General features: G+C 40.0%; 1 protein-coding gene across 1 annotated transcript in view; it reads left to right on the top strand.

The window, feature by feature from the left end:
* The first annotated feature begins 419 nt into the window (after window positions 1–419).
* Window positions 420–21,892, top strand: part of DNMBP (dynamin binding protein) — a 94,500-nt gene continuing 73,027 nt past the window's right edge. The window contains exon 1 of the mRNA XM_063102865.1: window positions 420–496. The gene's annotated coding sequence lies outside the window, so the exon portion shown is untranslated. The remainder of the gene's footprint in view (window positions 497–21,892) is intronic.

The raw sequence follows: 21,892 nt of genomic DNA, 5'->3' as shown, positions 1-21,892 counted from the left end.
CTTGTTTTAGGCAGGAGGGTGGGGTAGGGGGTGAGGGAACAGCAGAGAGGAAGGGAACTTGCCACTTGCAGGAGCCGCAGTAGGGCTGAACGCCCCCCACGCAGCGGACGCCGGCGCTGGACTAGCGGGCTGGGCGCCCTGCGGCGGGGGCGGGGGCCCGTGCCTCAGTTTCCCCAGCAGAGGCGCTTAGAGCACCGCCCCTCTGCCTTCGGGAGGCGGCGGGCCCTGGCCGGCCGCCAGGGGGCGCGAGCGGGCGGCGGGCGCCGGGGAGGTGGGCGCGCGGGGAGCGGAGCGTGGCGCCCCCCGGGACCGCGCGGGCCGCGCTGGCCGAGGCGGAAGCCTGGGCGGGAGGCGGGGCGCGGGGCGGTGGGGCGGGGCGCTGAGTCACACGGAATCGACCCGCCAGCCGCTTTCAGGGGCGGAGGTGACAGCGGGCCCGGGGCCGGCGGCTGCAACTACCCGCCGCGCCGAGGGACAGCCGGGCGGCGGAGTGGAGGTCAGCGGCCGGGGCCGGGCGGGGGCCGGGCGGGGAACGGGGGTCGTTGTCCCGGGCCGCGGGCGGAGGGCACCGGCGCCCCGAGGACGCGTCGCGCGGCCGGGCCTGCGCCGGCCCCTTCCCCAAGGGCCTGGGGCGGCGGGGCGCCGCGGGCCCTTGTCGAGCTCCTCTCGTCCACCGCCAGGTCCCGCCCTGGCGGGTCCCCGGGAGGGAGGCGGAGAGGCAGGCAGCGGGATGCGGACGTGGGGTTTTTAAACGGAGGCAAGCCTGGGGCTCGTTCAGTGCACCGCCCTGCTGCCCCGGCAGGGAGGCGGGATTTGAGAGCTGGGAGCACAATCCAGCCTTAGCCCAGACCCCTTATTTTACGGATGCTCAAAGCCACACGTCCAGCTGGGGTAGCAGTCCGTGACTATGTGTCAGGGACAGGGATGGATGATTTTCGAAGCAAGGGTAAGACCTGTTTGGCTGGAGAGGCAATTTTGGTTATGATGGAGTTTTGCGGTTACCCACGGACACCTGCATTCCTGCTGCAGGTACAGATGTCCATCAAGCATCAGTGTCTCAAAGGATGATGATACTGGCACTCAAATAAAGGGATATTGGGGTTACCAAATAGGCCAGGGTCTGATGCACATTAGGATCTGTGATGAATGCTTGTGGTATAGAGTTAACCTTTAAATGCAAAGACAAAACCAAAAGCAACTTTAAATGCAATCGCATTATCCTTTACTGCCCGTCTCATTTATTCAGTAATGAAGGGTAAATATTTTTGGCACTCACATTGTTCTGTAATATCGGTAATTTGCCTTTAGGTCTGTTTTACTGTAATTTCTTTACACTAATACGAGCGCCTTGTGTTGAAACATTTTCACAGTTAGTGATGCTGTGGTATGTGGCAAGCTAGTGGTAGGGTTTGAGCATAGTTTAGCTCTGCTTGCCTACATAGCTCAGTTACAGGGGGTGAATAGGACTGATTATCCCGCAGTAGTATTTTGCAAGCCTGGAGTACCTGAAAGCATATAGGTGTTATTTCTCAGGGTTAGTACTGCATGGATTGCTCTCACAGCATGAATAGATTCAAGGTGATGAGCAACTTAGTTTATCCCTCAGCATCCATTTTTCTGTAAAATATTAAGGTAAAGGATCCTTAAGGCCCCCTTCCATCTCTAAAGTTCTCTGATTTTACATGTTAACTTGAAACACACGTCACTCATTGTGGCAACAAAAAAGTTTTTAAAAAATTCTGCATAGCAAATCTTCAAATTGATTATTATTCTCAAGTCTCCCAGTCACTTTATCAGAGTTAGGCTAAAAAAAGTGAAAAGTGAGTTTTCAAATTACACATACTTCAAAGTTAAATTCACTTAAATTTGGAGACTGGAATGTACTGTGCTTTGTTTATGGTGGAGAACAGCTAAAAGTCTGGCCTGGGAATGGGGTTCATGCAGTGCCACAGAGGACAGTAAGCTGAGGACATTCTGACTCAGAAAATGTGATAAGATGACTTTTATATAGTGTTTGTATTGTGTATATTTTTGGCTGAGATATAATAATAATCTTTATAGATAGACTTTCCACGTTTGTACTAGTTATTTGTAGCCCCAAAGCAGAGCCTTTCCCTCCTGTTCCCATCAGTCTGTACTTTGATTTATCTCTTGTCTTCTCTGAGTGCCCCTCTTACCTGCAGAGACCCTCTTCATATTCCTATTTCATCTACATTGCAATTCAGAGCCTGCCTCAAGCACTGATTGAACTTATACTAGTTTTTCTCACAGAGAACAAGATAAGTCATGATTCTTGACTCACCATTTCAGATCTAAAAACTAAGGATAGGTATTCATTTTCAGAACATAACGTAACTTCATGAAGCTCTGGTTCTAAAATGGGGTTAAGTGGACCAGGTTTAGGTTTTTGTTTTTTTTTTAAATTTCTTATTTTATTTATTATGTTTTAAAAATTTTAAATTAAAAACTTAAAAAAAAAACGTTACCAGGTTAAGATTTTCGTCTTCTTTATGCTTGGAGGCTGCAATATAGGAAGCCTCCAGAGGCAGTAAACTCATTTACTTTGTCTTGGAAGGAAACACTTTCTGCATGATGCATAGTGAAGCTTTAAATTTATTATTATTCCCAATCCTTGGAGTCACTTTTATCATGTGGGCTAAAATAAGTGAAAAGTGTTATTTCACACTACAGAGAGATACTTCAGTTTTAAGTTTGTTTAGGGGGATTTTTTAAATGATAAAAACAACTAAAATAGAATACAAATAGAGACTTGCATACTTATGGCCAGGTACAAGGCTTGATTTATTTTCTTGGTTTCTTATTCTGTCATTTCTGAAGTTGGTTAATGTATTACCTGTAACATGGCATATTACAAGGTAATTTCCTGTGAAATCCTCAAGTACACTTGTGCTTCTGAAGCATCCCGTATATTCATTCAGAATAGTTCTGGAAAGTTTTACAACATCAATTCAATTAATATGAAAGTTTCTTATTATATACCAAGCTCAGGAAAACATCTGAATAAACTAATTTTCAAGATTGGATAACTTAGTCTTGTTGCTCAGGAGTTGGTTATGAGATATCAATCAGTCTCTTGCCTGGAAAAGCAGAGAGGTCTGAAGTAGCAGTCATAAATTCTAAGGTAAGGGTTTGGATCCCCATACCAGCCAGCCACCAAAAAAAAAAAAAAAAAAGGTGGCATCCATAAAATCACATCACAGAACAGCTGTGTAACGAAAGAGCCATTAAACAAACCAAAGTGTTAATTTTTGGTTAGGTACTTTGTCTTTGATGGTATAAAAGGCAGTCATGGACACCAAGGTCAAGAGTTGCATCCCCACACTGGCCAGCTGCCAGGAACAACACAACAAAAGGCAGTCATAGATGGTAAAAAAAGACATAGAGTAACCAAAGTGTATTATTTCATTAGATTTGTAGGTTTTTCTTCTTCTTTTTTTTTTTTTTGGCAGCTGGCCAGTACGGGACCTGAAGCCTTGAACCTTGTGATACAATGCTCTAACTAACTCAGCTAACCAGCCAGCCTGGTCTTTTCTTCCGATTAAAGGATGTGCTCACCAGGAGCTGAACCAGCACCGTACGGCAAATAGGGCATCGTGCTAGGAGTGTGAAGTCTGAAGGCGGGGTTTGGTCCTGACTTGTTCATTCATTCATACAAATATTCATTGAGCACCTGGATGTACTGGGCACTGTTGAAGGTGCTGTGGCTACAGTTGGGAGCAAAACAGACAGAATCCTCATGGAGTAGACATTCTAGTGGTGTGGAGGCAGACAGTACCTATGTGAATGGATAGAAGGTCACATGATCATGACACTATGGAGAACTTTAAAGCAGTGTAAGTAGGAAAGGGTAAGTGTGTGTGTGCGGTGTGGTGGGGGATTTACTTTTTATACAGAGTGGTCAGAGGTCCCTACTGAAGTAACTTTTGATCTGAGACTTGAAGGAACTGAGGAAGTGAGCAGGAAGGAGGCAGAGGGATGAGCAAGTTCCAGGCCTTGGGGCAGGAGCATGCTTGATGTGTGCGAGGGACGGCAAGGTCATGGTGGCTGGGCAGTGTGGATGTGGGCGAGGGGAACGCGGCAGCAGAGGAGAAGCGGTGGGAGTGGGGACGGGCACATCAGTGTAGGCCATTGTAAGGATTTTGGCCCTTACTCAGAGTGAGGGGGAAGCCATTAGAGAGATTTGAACAGAGAAGCTCATGATGACTTACGTTTGAAGACGATCATTCTGTCTGCAGGGTTGAGAATTGACAGAAGGGGGACAAGGCTGAATCAGGGAGACCTTCCTTTTCATACCAGCTCTGTGACCCCAAAACCATACTACTCTGGGCCTTTGTTTCCTCATCTGTAGAATAACTGGATTCCCTCTAGCTTAAGAATTTTAAGATTCCAAATAGTGTGGGGTATTTTTACAGGGAGGCAAGAGGGTTGTGTAGGAAGAGCTTCTGAAAGTACGTAGCTTCAAATGACCTGAAAACTTGACATCAGCTCACCTTTAGCTGAGTCACCCCAAATCAAGAGGTAATCAGGTCTTTGCAGTCAGGTCATGAGAACAAAAACATTGTTTCATAAAAATTCTCTGCTGATCTCTTTTGTGCTTTGCTGATCCTTGAATTTTCCCTTTCTGTTTGAAAAAGGATGAAAAGCTGTTACTCATCAACAGAGCTGGCAACCAGAGTAGCTTTTGTTGTTAGGAAAATTGGGAACTTTTGGGAAGGAAACAGTTCTAATGTTGTGTTTATCATAGGTCATTTGGATTCTTCTTTTATAACACGCAAGCAGTCTAAAATATTTCCTTTGTTTTTAATTCCCTTATCCCATTCCCCTCATGCCTCCCAGGTGCTCATTCTAATGCATTTAACGCGTTTCTTTTTGTCTGTATAGGATCTGGCAGAATGAGAGAGTTTGTTTTATATGTTTGTATTTTAATTTATAATGGTTTAATTCATTTCGTTTCTTTTTTCTCTAAGTACTGTTTTTAAGATGCATCTGTGTTGCTGTGTGCATGTCTAGTTCTTTGCTTCTGAATGCTGCATATACTCTGTGCTGTGTGCATGCACCAGTTTTACTTACCTGCTTCATGTGTAAAGGGTGGATATTCAGGTTGTCCCTGCTCCCTAACACCATAAATATTGTTGCAATGAACATCTTTATACATGTCCACTTATAAAGCTCTGAAATATTGTGTGAGTTAATGCTTAGAAGGGAATTGCTGGATTACAATCTTGCGTGGACTGAATTTGATTAAATACTGCCAGATTCTTCTCCACAATGCCTGCACCGGTCTCTGTCCCTCCAGAAGTATGTGAGGTTCCTGTCCTCATGTCCCACCACACTCAGCTTTTTCCAGCTCTCCTCCTTTTCTAATCTTGTAAGTACAAAGTGATATCTTGTTGTTTTAATTTGTATTTCATTGATTACTAATGATTTTTCGGATCTCTATACATATAGCTTCTTCTGTAAATTGCTTATTTATATCTTTGCTGCTTTCTATTGGAGTTGATATCTGTTCTGTTGTTGCCATTGACTTGTGGAAGTAATTTTATGATAGAGATATTTACTCCTTGTCATGTTTAGACTTTGCAGATATTTTCTCATCTGGTCACCTATTAATTTTGTTTTTGATGTCCTTTGATCAGGAAAAAGTCTCAATTTTGATGTAATCAAATAAATTCTTTGACTTCTGGTTTATGCTTTTGGAGTTTAAGGAGCCCTTCCTGATCTCCAGGTCACATGTGCAACTTTAATCCATCTGGAACCCTCATTTGCGTGTGGTGTGAGATGGGGATCCAGCTCTATTTTTCTCCATTTAATTAGCCACTTTTCTCAAAAACAAAAACAAAAAAGCCCTTCTTCCCTCCACTGAATTGTGGAACCCCTTTCTCGTATATGGCCTCCTTGGGTACAGTGGGCTTTCTCTAAGTCTCTGTTTTGTTCCATTAGTCTGTCAGTTCTTGCTCCATTTTTTATTGCTCTGATTTTATCACAGTGACTTTGTAGTATGTCATAATGACTGGCACAGCAAATAATTTGTTTTAAAGTTTACTTAGCTCTTCCTGCACCAAATTTTATTTTTCCATATAAAATTTGGAATAAATTATATTTTTGAGGAATTTTTATTGGGATTATATTGAATTTATAAATTTTGGGGGGGAGGCTTGACTTCTTTTTGATTGTAACTCATTCTATCCAAGAGCGTGTAATGTGTTTCTCCATTTATTCAGCTTATTTTTTTTAGAATTTTTTAAAATTTGGAAATGACTTAAAACTAACATGAGTTCCGAGAATAGTACAAAGAAGTCCTGTATATACCTCACCTAGATTCACCAGATGTTAGAATTTGTCATACTTGATTTATTACTCCCTTTCTACATTTCTGTGCATTTTTTTCTGTATCCCTTTGAGTTAGTTGTAGACATTGTATTTATCTCTGAATATTTTATCAGCTCATTTTCAAGTCCTTTATTAGAACTTTAAAGTTTTCTCTATAAAAATCTAGGAGGATATTCTTGGTTAAATTAATTTCTAAATACTTCATCGTTTTGTGGCTATTGGGAATCATGTTTCTTTTTATTATTACTTTCTAGTTGGGTATTGGTAATTTAAGAGAAATAGTATGGATTATTGTAAGCTGATCTTGTATCCAACAGCCTTGCTTCACTGTCTTATTCAAATAGTCTGTTGATTTCTGTTTTCTTTTTCCCCATGTATTTAATCATATACTTTGAAGACAGTGATCGTTTTGGTGCTTAGTTCTCATCTTTATACCTCTTATTTCTTTTTCTTTCCTTACAGCATTGTGCAGGACTGTGTCAGAACAGTTGCTATGCAAAGTGTTCACCTTTGTCCTATTCTCAGTCTTAAAGAGAATGAATCTAAAGACTTCCCATTTCATATAATGTTTGTTTTAGGTTTTGTATGTAACTTTTACCAAATTAAGGTGTTTTCCTCTATTCCTAGTTTACTGAGACTTCTTATAAATAGGTGTTAAGCCTTATCAAATACTTTTGCAGTTTTTGCCGTCTAGGAAATGAGATAACATAAGGCTGGCTGCAAACCAAAACCCTAAGCCCCTGCTGAGGTTCTTTCAAACAAAAGATAAATAACAGTCCTCAATATTTCTAAATCCTTTGTATATAAATTTATGGTAAACATTCCAAGATTCCAATGTAAGCTTATTTCAGGATTAGGGCAGTTTTTTTCTCTTGCTGTCGAGAGTCAGAATTTTAAATAGCTGGTGCGAAGAATGAGAAAAGAGCCCTCTTCAGCATAGTAACTATAGTCAGCATGATTGTAAATATAAGATATGCAAAATTATAGTATCCTTACCCTGTGGATCGGTCTCTACTCCAAGTGTAGACCTTACTTAAGTATATCAAGAAATATTGAGGTGTTTTGGCAGGTGGAGCCGCAGGTAGCTCTCCAGCAACAGTAACTGCGTAACTGCGAGGGTACTGGGCAGTCCATTCTCATGGCCATCTCTTCCTGTTTTTTCTTGAATTAGCTATTTTTTCCTAATTGTCAAAGTTATACTTCTTCATTGCCGAAATTTGCAAAATATAGAAAAGCAAATTTATAATCCGGCCTTTTAGCGCCAACCCCTGTTATAACGTTGGTTATTTCTCTCTCTCTCTGGTCTTGTTTTGGGAAGTGGAAGGGAGCACACTTAAAATTGCAGAATGTTATTTTGTATCACCCCTACTTTTCTGGAGTTAGGTGATCAACTCTTGTTCATCTTGCATTGATTGGTCCTCTGGGGAAGAAAAAAACAGAAGAAAAATGTGATTAGCTTATAGGAGGAGGTAATAGTTTGCTGATTACTTGGGACAGGCTATGCCTGAAGGAGCCACTGTGCACAAGCAGCCCAACATCATTATCAGAATATGGAGCATCATGGCCCAAATAGCAGCAGACCAAGCAGCTTGGGGGCACAGAGGAGAGGAGAAGTACATTTGATGTCACTTTGCTTCTGTTCAGTCCCCCAGTTTCGCCTTCCTTCTTTAGACTACATGTGCTTTCGTCTTTCAGAAAATAAATAGAAGTGGAGAAACCGATAATTTATTTTCTTTTGACTCGTAAATAAAACCCCACACAATTGTTTTGCTTCGCTAATCACCTTTTGCTAGTGTGGTGCCTGGTGAGGGCGCGTGGTAATAAGCAGCAGGAAGTGACAGGATTCATAGGTTAGCATTCCTGTCATCCGGTGGGCTCAATATCCAGCCGTCTTCCCTCCCCAGCCCTTCACTCTGCTCTCTTTTTTTCATTTTGCCTCAGCCCATGTCACTTTCTAAAATGCTGTTGTCTGCCTTCCCCATCCCTCAAGGAGAAAGTTCTTCAAGGGCAAGAATCTTTGTTTTGGTCACTGGTAATATCCCAAGCACCTGGGACAGTGCCTGGCGCATAGTGTGCCCTCAACAAACGAATCCGTAAAGTGAATGCGTCTGTAAGGGGCAGCACTGTGATCCAGAGAAGGGAAATGTAAGAGAGGGGTGAGGAACGAAAGTTCTCTTAGCCTCCTGTCAATGCACGGGTTCAGTAAGCTAGTAAAATCCCCACTTCCTCTGTGACCTTGTAAGCGTAACCAGTAACCCAGACACACGTCTGATTTTTCTGCATCTGTTCTAGCCCCTCCTGGAGAGTCGACACTTTCCTGAAAGCAGCGTGTGAATATCTGTGTTGCTGACACACACACAGGGGGAGTAGGGGCCGGAGACAATCATCAGTGCTGACATTCCAGCCATGGGTCTGGGCCCAGCACACTCTGCATTGTTCTCACGAGGTGATTCTCTCAGGATAAATGGGCCTGCCCCATCAGCAGAAAAAGTTGCAATGGATCTGCCGAGTTGTGCTTATCTCCCCAGCCTCACGCCCCATGCCCTCGCTCTTTCTAATTGGTTCTTTCCTCCCATGCCCAGCAATGCAGAAACTTTTCAGCTTTTCTGTCGTTTCCGAACAATAAGTCTTCTGGATCTGGTTCAGAGTTGTCATGATGAATGATCATACCTCGCATACCTGGTCTCTTTATTCTAAAGCAAGCCTTCAAATCACATTATAGCACTGTATAGGATGCTAAAATAAAGTTGCCACAGATAATGCTGTCTTCCAGGCCAGTGCCACAGACCCGGGTCTATCCTGTAGCGATGATTGTTTGACTCATGTTCATGAAATACCACTTTCGTTTCTTGCTCTGCTGCTCAGCACTTGTTATCCACTAGCTCCCTGCCACGTCTAAAACTCTGCTGCCTGGCCCTCAAGTCTGGACCAAATCTACTTATATATAGTGATTTGCTTCTGTGTCCCACTTTCTACTCTAATAAATGGGTCTCTTTTTCTTTTCTTACAACAGTAGTGATAGCAATAAGTATACTATTATTATTATTATTGTTTTTTTTTTCTCTGCTGTTGGTGGGTTTGAGGAACTGAGCCCTTGACCTTGGTGTTACAAGGCTGTGCTCGAACCAACTGAGCTAACCGGCCAGCCCTAATAAGGATATCAGTATAGTTATAAATATCTCTTCTTTCCATTTTACTGGGTTTCACTAACACCCTGTATTCAAGTGAAAGGAAAGCTATATATAACAACAACAATAATATAACAGCAGCTAATATTTTAGCCACTTGCCATACTAAATGCATTGTCTCATTTAATCTGCAAAACGGTTTTATGAGGAAGGTGCTGTCGTAATCCTTATTTTACATATGGAGAAACTAAGGTACAGATTGGTAAGAAACTTGCCCTAAAGTTCTACTGCTGTTAAATGACAGAACTAGAATTCAAACTCATGTCTGTTTATCTCAAAAGCTTGTGTCGTTCACTACCGTTCCATAGGGAGCCTATGGCAACCAAGTGCCTAAAGACAATGAGTGACTTGTACAGTCCAACAGTTATTGAGGTTTGTCCTTTTTCGGGTGTGCTAGACTAACTCCAGCACTCTGTTAGTTGTGGAGGGATGGGAGGACTTTGCCTGGAGATGGAACTGTCTAGGGAGCTTCTCTCTGCACTGACAGCCACACACAATGAGAAACCAGGTGGCACCTCACAAAGGGAAAAGCTCTGAAACTACCCAACCAGGTAGTTTCAACCCTTTTCACGATGCAGTTTTTAAGATTTACAAAAATGAATGAAGAATAATACAACCAACATCTGTGTATTCATCACTCGGTTTAAGATCCATAAAGTTGAGTTGGTTTCTATATTTCACCTCTCTTTGCCATTTTGTAGACCTTCTGGTTCTGATGACTTTAAAAAAAATAAGATTCTCTTTTATTTACATATGACAGCAATACCATTATTATCCAAAAAAAGAGCAATGATTCCTTAATATAATAAAAAATGTAGTCAATGTTTAAGATTTCATATTTGTCTCATTTTAAAAAACGATTTATTTGAATCAGGATCCAAGGAAAGTACACGTTGCACTCATTTAATGTGTGGTGTGTGTGTGTGTCCGTGTGTGTGTGTCTGGGTGGTACAGGGATCCAAACCCTTGATCTTGGTGTTACAACACTGTGCTATAACCACCTGAGCTAACCACTTAATGTGTTTCTTAGGTGGCTTTTTAACTTATAAGTTCCCCTTTTTAAGTTTAAATTTTTTGCTTGCAATTTATTTGGTGAAGAAACTGGTTGTTCTATGAGTTTCCCACATTCTTGATTTTTTTTAAAGGGTTTTTTACATAACTTCACTGTTGTCTCTGTAGTTAATTTACCCTTTAATCTGTCTGTCACTACAGGAGGTTCCAACTTCTTCAGGCTTCCATAAATAGAAAGGATTCACTGGCCCACATAGTTTGGTCTGGCCCCTGTCAGAGGTCATTATTTCTGAGGAGTCTTCTAAAATGTCCCAGGTGTCAGGGAATAACATTATCAACAGCAGACTATCTCTATTTTAAAATAGTTTGCCTCAGAAGGAATTTTATAACTTCAATTTGGCAAGACATTTTCATGTTCCCTAGAGTTAGGGGAGGGAATTGGGAAGAGAATAAATACTGATTTTTTGCCTCTAGGCAGTGCTTGTTGCTTTAAGGATTTCTAGGGCTCACTGCCAGAACCTCCTTGAGATATTATTGTCTTAGAGTTTAGATCTGCTTATCAGGAAACGTCTGAGAATCCCTGGAGGGTCAGGTAAGAGGAGAGTGAGTTTATATTAAAACCAGACCTTGTTAGTGGCTGCTGGAGTCCTGTATTCTTGAGCAGCTAGCTGGACTGTGGAATGTAGTACTAATACTCGTACATATGTTTTTCAAACCTATAGTTTTCATTACCTGTTCTTTTTGCTGCCAGTGTCTAGATGTTGCTCAGTAATTACAATATCTGGGCCACGACAGACATGAAGAAATCCAGTTTTGTTTTTCTTTTAGTTTTGCTGCTTTGACCTGCAACTGTGATAGTTCTGCAGGGTACTGGACCAATATTAAAGTAAAAAGAATGAAAACTGTTGAAGTTTTAAGCTATGTTTGGTTTTATTTAGTGATTTGAAGGTTGTAAATAAAGTACTCAATGTCAGCATTTTCATCTAGTTATAAGGCCAGATGGTTAATAAACCAAGGCTAAAAATCTAACATAAATAGAAAGACATTCAATAAGTTTATTATAACCCTACCTATACTTTGATTATGGCTAGTCACTTATTTTAAATAAGAGGTTTGCTTTGATTATAGACACCGATAACAGTAAATTAATGAAAATCTTTGGGTTGAGTTTTACCATTATGTTCAAACCTTATTCTTATATTCCATAGATGGGATTTTAGGCATGGTCAATATTCTCTTCTCCTAACTCCAAATACTTAAAAGTTAAAATATAATTAATATTAACCATAAAAGTATTAATCAAAGATGATTTGCTAGTTTACTGATTGTTCTTCCTTGCAGTGATCAGTTAACAATAAAAATAAACACTTCGTATTCACTCCTGGTTACAGGTAGCCACAATACGTACAAGATACTGCATATGAAAAGCAGTCTGTAGATATAAATGTATTGTATTGTAATAATGTGTACTATAATGCTGTAAGTTTATATTTAGTGAAAACAATTACTCTGGTATGTTTCAATGTTGTATTCGAATGTGGCATTTTCTCACGGGCAAGGGAAGAACAGGTGCAGGGTACAAAAGGCCTTGCAGAGAACTGCCAGTATTTTGGTGAGGCTAGAGCTTAGGGAGTGTGGTAGGTGGAGTGTCAGGAAATTAGGCCAAACTTGTGGGTGGGGACTAGATCATGATGAGCTTTGTAGCTTCTGCAAAGGAGTTTTAGACACTTCAGGCAAGTGATGGATGGGGAGCCCTTAAGGAATCAAATAGTAGAGAAGTATGAGATTTTTTTTTTTTTTTTTTTAAATGATGACTGGTAAGGGGATCTTAACCCTTGACTTGGTGTTGTCAGCACCATGCTCTCCCAAGTGAGCTAACCAGCCATCCCTATATAGGGATCTGAACCCTTGTCCTCAGTGTAATCGGCACCACACTCTCCCAAATGAGCCATTGGACGGCCCTTGTGGTTTTGTTTTTAGAAAGATAGTCGTAGCTGCAGTGTGGAAAATAAGACAGAGGGAGACGAGACAGGTAGGTAGCCATTTAGGAAGCTATTCCAGCAGTTGCAAAGAGAAGATGTGAGCATCACAGGCTTGATGTGTTTAAAGGATTTAACAGTGGTGCTAGTGTTTTTCCTAGAAGTACAGGTTATCTTTTAGAAGAATAAATAAATTAATTTCATATCCCTCTTCTATCCCTGGAAGGCATTTGGCAAAGGTTTTTTTGGATCCATATGCAGGGATCTCGTTTGTAAACTGTTGCCAAATCCTTGTGGGTCTGTTGTGAATACACAGCTCATTTAGTGCTTAGAGTAGAGGGAGATGTCAATTGCTTTGTCCTCCTGACCAGTAACCACAAAGAGTCGCATGCTGCCCCTTCTTCTCTAGATGACAGAAGCAGTTTTGAGAAGTTAGCCCCGCCCAGAACTCGCAGCCTCATCTGAACTATTTGTGTGACAATCAGTCTGGGTGATGATGACAGTCCTTCTCCTCCTCCTCCATTATTATCACCCCTGGTCTCATAGCTGACATTTACTGAGTACTTGCTGTTTGCCAGGAAGTATATTAAATATTTTACCTACATTATCAAATTAAATCCTCATAATCCTATGAAGTAAATTACTATTATTATCTTCAGTTTACAGATGAGAAAACTAAGGTTCAGAGGGGTTTGAGTAACTTGCCCAAGGTCACATAGTTTGATAAATGGCAGAGCCAGAAATCCAAAGTAATTCTCTCTGACCTTAGTGTCTGAGCTCCTAACTGTTATGTGTATAGTTATTACTTAATACAATTTAGTAGCTCATATGATTTCTTTTTTCAAATGCGCTCTTTTATGTAGCCCCACCCACCCAGTGAAAGTTCACTTAATCAAACACTGTATTACCTACCCCCCATCCCTGTCCTATAGCAGGAATAAAATGCAAGTATAGAATATTCAATAAAACATCAAGTGCAGGAAAAACATCAGGGTGGGGGGCAAAGCTATTTAAATACCTTGCTTTTTTCTCAAGGCAGAGTATTCATGTATGCCTTCACTATTTTGCTTGAAGTACAGAGATTTTTTAAATAGGAGAGACTCTTATTTTTAAAAGTTGAGGTATAATTCACATACCATCAAATTCACCCTTTTAAAGTGTACAATTCAGTGGTATTTAGTATAATCACAAAGTTGTGCAACCATTGCCACTGATTCCAGAACATTTTCATCACCCCCAAAGAAACCCTATACCCATTAGCAGTCATTCCCCATCCCCCCCCAACAAGACACTCATTTTCAAACCTACTAAATGCCAAAACACATCCCAATGCTATGAAAGTTTGCAGAATCTCTCTCCACATCGTCCCTCTCTTTATTGCAGATGATAATAATAATAATAATAATCATCATCATCATCGCAGCTAACACCTGTATAGTGCTTACTATATGTGTTTTACTTATATTAACTCATTTACATTTCACTACAACTCTGAGCAGATTCCATTTTATTTTATTTATTTTTGGCAGCTGGGTGGTACAGGGATTGAACCCTAGAACTTGATGTTGTCAGCACCACGCTCTGACCAACTAAGCTAACGGGCCAGCTCCAGATTCTATTATTAAACCCACTTTACAGGTGAGGAAATTAAGGCACAGAGAAGTTAAGTAACTTGCTCCAAATCCTGTATCTCTAATAAGGGATGGAGCTGGAATATAAATCCAGGCAGTCTCATTCTGTCGTCTGTGCTCTTAACTATTACATATTTTAAGCTCATCATATTTCTGTTTGAAAATGATATGAAGATCTTGAAAACATTGTGCTAAGTGAAAGAAGCCAATCACAAAAAGACCATGTATCGTATCATTCCCTTTATATGAAATGTCTAGAATAGGTAAATCTATATCTAGAGAAAATAGATCAGTGTTTGCCTAGGGCTGGAGAGGAAGGGGAGTGTTGGAGGGAAATGGGAAGTGACTACTGATGACTATGGAATTTCTTTATGAGGTGTTGAAATGTTCTAAAATTGATAGTGGTAGTGGTCACACAGCTCTGTGAATATGCTAAAAACCCATTTTGTGCCTTAAATGGGTGAATTATGTGGCATGTGAATTATGTCTTAATCTGTTTTTTAAAATGATATGAAGAGAAACAACTAGAATAATGATATTCCTTAGAATATCTTTGTCTTCATTTGAAAAAAATATATATGCACACACACACACATAGTCATGCATTGCTTAACATTGGGGATACATTATGAGAAATGTGTCTGTAGGCAATTTTGTCATTGTGCAAACATCACAGAGTGTACTCACACAAGCGTAGATGATAATAGCCTATTGCTCCTAAGGTACAAACCTGTACAGCATGTTACTGTACTGAATACCGTAGGCAATTGTAACACAATTGTAAGTATTTGTGTATCTAAACATCTGAACATAGAAAAGGTACAGTAAAAATATGGTATTATAATCTTATGGGACCACCGTGGTATATGCTGTCCGTCATTGACCAAAATGTCATTAACGTTATTTACCTAATAACAGAGCTTCAAAATATATGAAGCAAAAACTGACGGGATTAAAGAGAGAAACAAACAAATCCACCATAAGAGTTAGAAATTTAACATGCCTTTCACAGTATTGTTAAAGCAAGTAGATAAAAAATCAGCAAGGTCATATGTGATCTGAATTATGCTATCAATCACCTTACCCTAACTGACACTGATAGAGCACTGTCCTCAACAGCTGTGGAATATACGTTCTTTTCAAGTACGCCTAGAGTGCTCACCGAGACAGGCCACATGCTATGCCATAAAACATCTCAATAAATCTATTTATTTGTTGTCAATAAATTTAAAATAATTAAAATAATACAAAGTATGTTTTCTGACCACAACAGAATTAGACTGGGAATCAATAACAGAAACATTTCTGGATATTTAGAATATTTGGAAATTAAATAACACACTTTTAAATAACCCATAGATCGAAGAAGAAATCATGGGAAATTTGAAAATAATTTTAGTTGTTTGAAAGTGAAAGCACTATATCAGAATCTATGGGATGCATCTAATGTAGTGTTTAGAGGGAAATTGGTAGCTTTAGATGCTTATATTAGAGAAGAAGGTTTTCAAATCTGTTATTTTAAAATCTGTTTAAGCTTCCCTATTAAGGAAGTAGAATTGAAGGAGGGAAATAAGAAAGATAATAGAATAAATCAGTGACATAGAAAACAGACAAACAATAGAGAAACTTAACAAAGCCAAAAGTTAGTTCTTTGAAAACATCAACAAAATTGATAATCCCCTAACAAGGGGAAAACTAAGAAAAAAAGAGGGAAAACACAAATGTTCAGTGTCAGTACAGATCATATAGATATTAAAGGGTTAATAAGGGAATATTATGAATAATTCTTAAGCTGCAGTAAATTTGGCAGCTTGGATTAACTGGACAAATTTCTTGAAAAACACAATTTACCAAAATTGAAACAAGAAGAAATGGAAAATTTAGGTAGCTCTATATTTGATAAAGGTATTGAATTTTTAGTTAAAAACCTTTTCCTGAAGTTCTTCGGGCCCAGGTTATTTCACTGGTGAATTCTATCGAAAATTTAAGGATGAAATATTGCCAGTCTTACACAGACTTTTTCAGAAAATAAAGGATGAAGGAACACTTCTCAATTTACTTTAAGAAGCTAGCCTAACCCTTATATGCTAATCTAAGGACGTTTAAAGAAAAGAGAGAACATAGGTATAAAAATCTTTAACACGTAGTAGCAAATTAAATTTGCTATATATAAAGAGGATAATACATCAGAAGCAAGTAGGTTTAATCCCAGGAATGCAAAGTTGATTTAACATTTGAAAACCAGTGTAGTGACTGCATTCTATAAAAAGCAAATGATACTTATGGTTCTTTGTGTAAAGCTGCTGGTGGTCTCTGTTTTCCATGGTGCTTAGATGCTGGTACTCATTAAAATGATCTAAAATCACCCCCCACCCCGAGAATGGTCTCAGATATTTTTAGCTCCAATTGGACAGTTTGTTTCCTCCCTATTTTTCTTCCTCAGAATCTTCAGTTTTCTGAATTCCTTTTCTGATTATTTCTTCCAAAATATCAAGCATATTTCATACTTTAAAATAGGCTTAAGGGTAGAGAAATTTCTCATGTCTTTTTAAATCTATAGCAGAAAAGCTAGCTTGAACTTGAGATAGATAAGGAAAAGAAACAAGATCCCTACCTTCCAAATCTCTGTAACATTTGTCCTCATAGCTTGGAATACTGGCTTAATACATTTTCTTAGTGTCTCCTGGAAACTGTCTTTAAAACAGCCTGTTTTTACATGTTTATTGTGCTCTGTGTTATCTGCAGTCACACCCTAAAGTTTCATTTTATAGTTTCACCTTAATCAGCACTTCTGCAGTTGCTGGCGTGTATTATCTGAGCATTTGTTACATATACAGCATAGGGGACCTGTTAATTTTAATGTGTTGCTAAACTGTTTAGCTCAGACATGTTCATTTTATTTAGTTATGAGTCAGTGGTTCTTAAATTTCCACCCGTAATTGAGATTCATGCATGATTTAAGAAATGTGAATCTGAGATAGTACTTAAGGAACTAAGAAAAGATTAACCCATTTGAAAGTGTTTGTTTTTAATGTAAGTTTCCTCAAACTTTGTGGGTCCTGAAATATTAATAGTGGGACCTCCTTCCACCAGTGCAGTTGAGTCAAAAAGATAAAATTGATGTAGAACTATGTAAGCAATTTTTTTTTTTTTTTTTAGAAGATTACCGGTAAGGGGATCTCAATCCTTGGCTTGGTGTTGTCAGCACCACGCTCAGCCAGTGAGCAACCGGCCATCCCTATATGGGATCCGAACCTGTGGCCTTGGTGTTATCAGCACCACACTCTCCCGAGTGAGCCACGGGCCGACCCTAAGCAATTTTTTAAAAAAGCTAAAAAGGGGGGAAAAGCATCAGCTTAATGGGTATGGGTGGAAGTCTTAAGTTAGTTCAAACTGCTGTACCATGAAAGTCAAGCCTGAAGCTTTCTTAATTTAAATTCTGTCTTTTGTCAAAAACTTTTTACAGAAGTATTTGGGTGTTTTAGACAGGGCTGTTCAGTTTAAATCCTGAGAAGGATGGAAGGGCCCTTCCATGATTGGTGGAAACTCTGATATATCCTGTTCTATCTGCAGAGGTTGTTGCCAACTTGGGGTGAGTTTGAAATAAACAAACTTCTGCAGTATAAATTGCAGTTTATGATAGTGGATTTCTTTACCTTTCTACCCTTGCTTCTCTGATCGTCCTACTTAGGGAGGGCAGCGTTTTCATTGGTTCTCACAGTCCATAACCTATTGAGGCCAGCACAGTCATGAGTCAGTGCTGCCATCCTTGGGAAGGACACTGTGGCAGAGGAAGAGCCTGCTCAGCCTTGTGGGACACCGTGGGCAAGATGGGTTCTGCTTTTCCTGTTTCTCCAATGCTAGTTCTCCAAGGAATCACCTGGCGGAGATCTTCTGTCCAAAGTGAACTCTGGTGACATAAACCAGAAGAGGAAATGCTGTTTTTGTAGCTTCTCTCATTTCCTTCCTTCCTGAAGCTGATATAGACTTCATTTTTTGACACCTCTTATCTCTTCACGCAAAGGAAAGAAACTATTTTTTTAGCCCTATATTGTCAAGTGCAAGAGAGATGTGCAGTTGCTATTTAGATTAAATATTCCTTCTCATTGCTGGGACTTGAGATTTTAAGGATGGATCCTCATTCCCAAATGGTAATGTTTTCTGAAGAGTCCAGTTCCAAGACATATGGAAACTTCCAGATGCTCATGAAAGCATGTTCGTTTGAAGGAGCCTGCCCTGGAGAGTCCCTGCAGAGGAACCTCATTCCCAGTTCCCCCTAGGTGGACAGAGATGTGCGTGTGCACTTTACCTTTGCAGGAGCAAGCAAAAACGGAGACACAGCGGTCTATTGTCTTTCAGTTAAGGGAACCCCTTCAAAAATTATGTTCTGGAAGCCCAGAATTTAATTTTATATTATGGATTGGGCAATATTAGGAAGAATGTAAAAGGTGTCACCAGTGGTTTTTAAAAGAAGTATACTGGCTAATTTGGGGGAGGAGGGCAGGTATTAATACTTTTCTAAATATTTTTTAAAGCCCTCAAAAGTTGTATCTCTAGTGCTTATCTCTCACCTGGATTTAGAATGGTAGATTTAGGAAAGTATTTTTCATAGCTTCCTATACTCTACGTCCCACTCTTTGCGTTCAACATTCTCATAAATCCTAATAATCCTCTTGGGCATGTGTCACTCAGGGCCCAGCAGAAAACTGAAGGCACATTCAAATTGGGTATCTGAGGAGGTCCAACTTAGAACAGAATGGATGGGTTTAGGGAAAATAACAAAGGATTATTCCTACATACCAAGGCTAGCAGGAGAGCCACCCTACTTCCAAAGGGGCAGGGGACGGGATGGTTACCTGACTCAAGAGATAGAGCTGTTCTCGGGGGGCTTTCTGATGATAGCTGTGGCCTTTAACAGGGCTGTGCAGCCACCTCACAGCCCAGTAGGGAGGGAGCCAGGGGAAATCAATACCCCAACCTCACTGGCCCTCTGCCTTCAGATCTGCCACTGCCACCTGTTGGCTGGACCCCACAGGAAGCCAGAGGCAAGGGAGGCACTGGTGCCATTCTGGTGGATCAGCAGCCTCCAGGTGCAGAGCAGGCCGGAGGATCACCTAGGAGGGCAAATGATCGGTATCCGCAGTCTGCACCTTTACTCCCAAGGCGTGTTGGAAGTTTCTTATAAGCTGCTTGATATCAGCATCTATCAGGATAAACGTTTGTAGTTTGTGATCTCAGGAAATTTTTAATAAAGTATGTCTAGACTTGTAGATATGTTGCTTATTAAAAATTGTCGAAGTCTCCCAGGCCTTCTTTCACATTCTCTTACATCTTATGACAGGCATTAAAATTTTTTTTTTATTGTGGTAAATATACATAACCTAAATTTTACTATTTAATCATTTTTAAGTGTACAGTTCTGTAGCCTTAAGTAATTCACATTGCTTGGCAACCATCACCACTATCCATCTGTAGGACTTTTTCCTTTTCCCCAACTGCAATGCTGCACGCACGAAACGCTGACTTCCCATCCCCTCTTACCCCCTGGCAACCACCGTTCAACTTTCTGTCTGTGAATTGGACCAGTCTGGGTACCTCATATAAATAGAATCATACATTTTTTTTTTTTGGTCTTTGTCCTTTTTTGTCTGGCTTATTTTACTTAATGTCTTCAGGATACATTCATGTTGTAGCATGTGTCAGAATTTTCTGTTTCTTAAGGCTGCGTAATATTTCATTGTATATAGATACCACATTTTGTTTATCTAATTCACCTATTGATGGACAGTTGGGTTGCGTGATATACATTATAAAATTTTATTTCTGAATATGTTTTCATTAATACACTCACTCTGGTGGCTTTAACATTTACGTGTCCAGCCTGATGTCTCACAAATCTACAAGATGATATAGGAGCAAGGGCTATCGGAGTTGAAACATGGAAAGATGGAGGTGGGCCTGAGCAGGAGATGTGGGCATCATTTGGAGGAAGTAGGGAGTGGGAAGTATTTACATACATGGAAAGACAGGGGAACCTACCGTGGATAAAAGAAACAGCATGTAAACAAAGAAACGAGTTCGGAGGTAGAAAGTGCTTTATGAGACCACAGACTGTTGTGGCTGGCTAGAACTGCACTGAGTATGCTATTTATATGAATAGTAAGTGGGGTGGGATGAAGTTAAAAAAAATCTAGAGCTGGCTGGTTAGCTTAGTTGGTTAGAGTGCGGTGTTATAACACCAAGGTTAAGGTGTTAACCCCATACCAGCCAGCCGCCAAAAAAAAAAATAATAATAATAATTGAAGTGTGACCTGAAAAAAGTGTGTTGTTGCCATACAAGTTTGGAAATGCAAGATTAAAAAGGGTTCTTGGCTAGATTGTCTCAGATCTTAATATACTAGTATTTTTAATGCCCCTCCAAAAAGGAGATATGGTTTACAGCCTTCATCGAATTCGTAATGACCATGGAGCTCTTGTATGGTGGCGCACAGACTTAGTGTCCTCAGAACATGTTTTGGGAAATGGTGGGGACTAAGCTAAGCTTCTTGGGGACAGGGACTATAACTAATCTCCCACACTACATCTTGAATGTTCCTGGACATGTCATCAGAGCAAAACTGGATTAAGAGGTAACTGCCAGAGGTGTTAGCCCATCAAAAGTGTTAAAATATCACTGAAGCACTAAAAAAATCACTGCAGATTTAGCAGTCTCTTCCCTTTCTCACCCCATTGGATAGATAAGCCTGAGTATCTTCTTCTGAAATTAGTGCTCAGGTTATCTGCAGAGTTTTACTTTTTCCCTAAGGAGGGTGAATACTTTGGGATAGGAGGTGAATAGCTTGGGACAATAGGCGAGAGGCTAAATGCTGCTGTCAGCCACCAACAGGATTAGAGAATAAATATGTAAAGAGTACTGGGTTAAAGGGTCATCAAAAGATTAGCCTACCCGGTAGAGCCAAATTTTTAGCCTGCATGGGAATTTGTTTGACTCCATTTGCTTTGATAAATGTCTGTTGAATATGTGAATAAATTATAGAAAATAGGAAGACCTTGTGAATTCTTAAGTGACTGAGTAATATGCGAAAATTGACATTTTAGAAAGATTAATCAGGCTCACTAACAGATTATTGGGGAGAAAATCATTGTAACTTTGGCCAAGAGAGGAAAAAGGCACTTTAAACAAATATTGAACTCTACTTAAGTATGCTGAAGTTTGGGGGGTAATGTCTGTGGTTTATTTTGAAATGCATAAAAATAAAAATAAATATATTTGAAATGTATCACAAAATAACACGAATTGATTAATGGGTAAAGGGATATGTGATAAAGTACCTGCAGTAAGATGTTTATGGTAGAATCTGGGTGGTGGGTATAAAATTATTTCGACTGAAAATTTTCGTAATAAAATGTTGGTGGAATAAAGAGAGGAAAATTGAAATCTAAAAGAATTTGAAGGAAGAACCAATGAGATTTAAGAGAAGCAGTGTTTCTAGTAGAAAGAACATGGGTATTGGGGTTAAACAGACCTGAATTCTGGTTTCTGGCTTAGCAATTTGTTAGCTAAAGAGGTTGAGGAAATTGCTCAGTGGTGGTGCTGGGATTTTGAACCAGGCACCCTGGATCTAGAGCCTTGCTGTCCACCTTGCAGTAAGTAGTGATGATTCAAGCTCCTTGCTCAGTGTCTGGCACCTGGTACATACTCAAATGGTAGCTGCTGTTATTTGTGTACTGT

Source organism: Cynocephalus volans, chromosome 7 (genome assembly GCF_027409185.1).
Source record: "Cynocephalus volans isolate mCynVol1 chromosome 7, mCynVol1.pri, whole genome shotgun sequence".
In the NCBI taxonomy this organism is placed as follows: domain Eukaryota; kingdom Metazoa; phylum Chordata; class Mammalia; order Dermoptera; family Cynocephalidae; genus Cynocephalus; species Cynocephalus volans.
The sequence above is the reverse complement of the archived record's forward strand: the minus strand, read 5'-3'. Positions and strand labels throughout refer to the sequence as shown.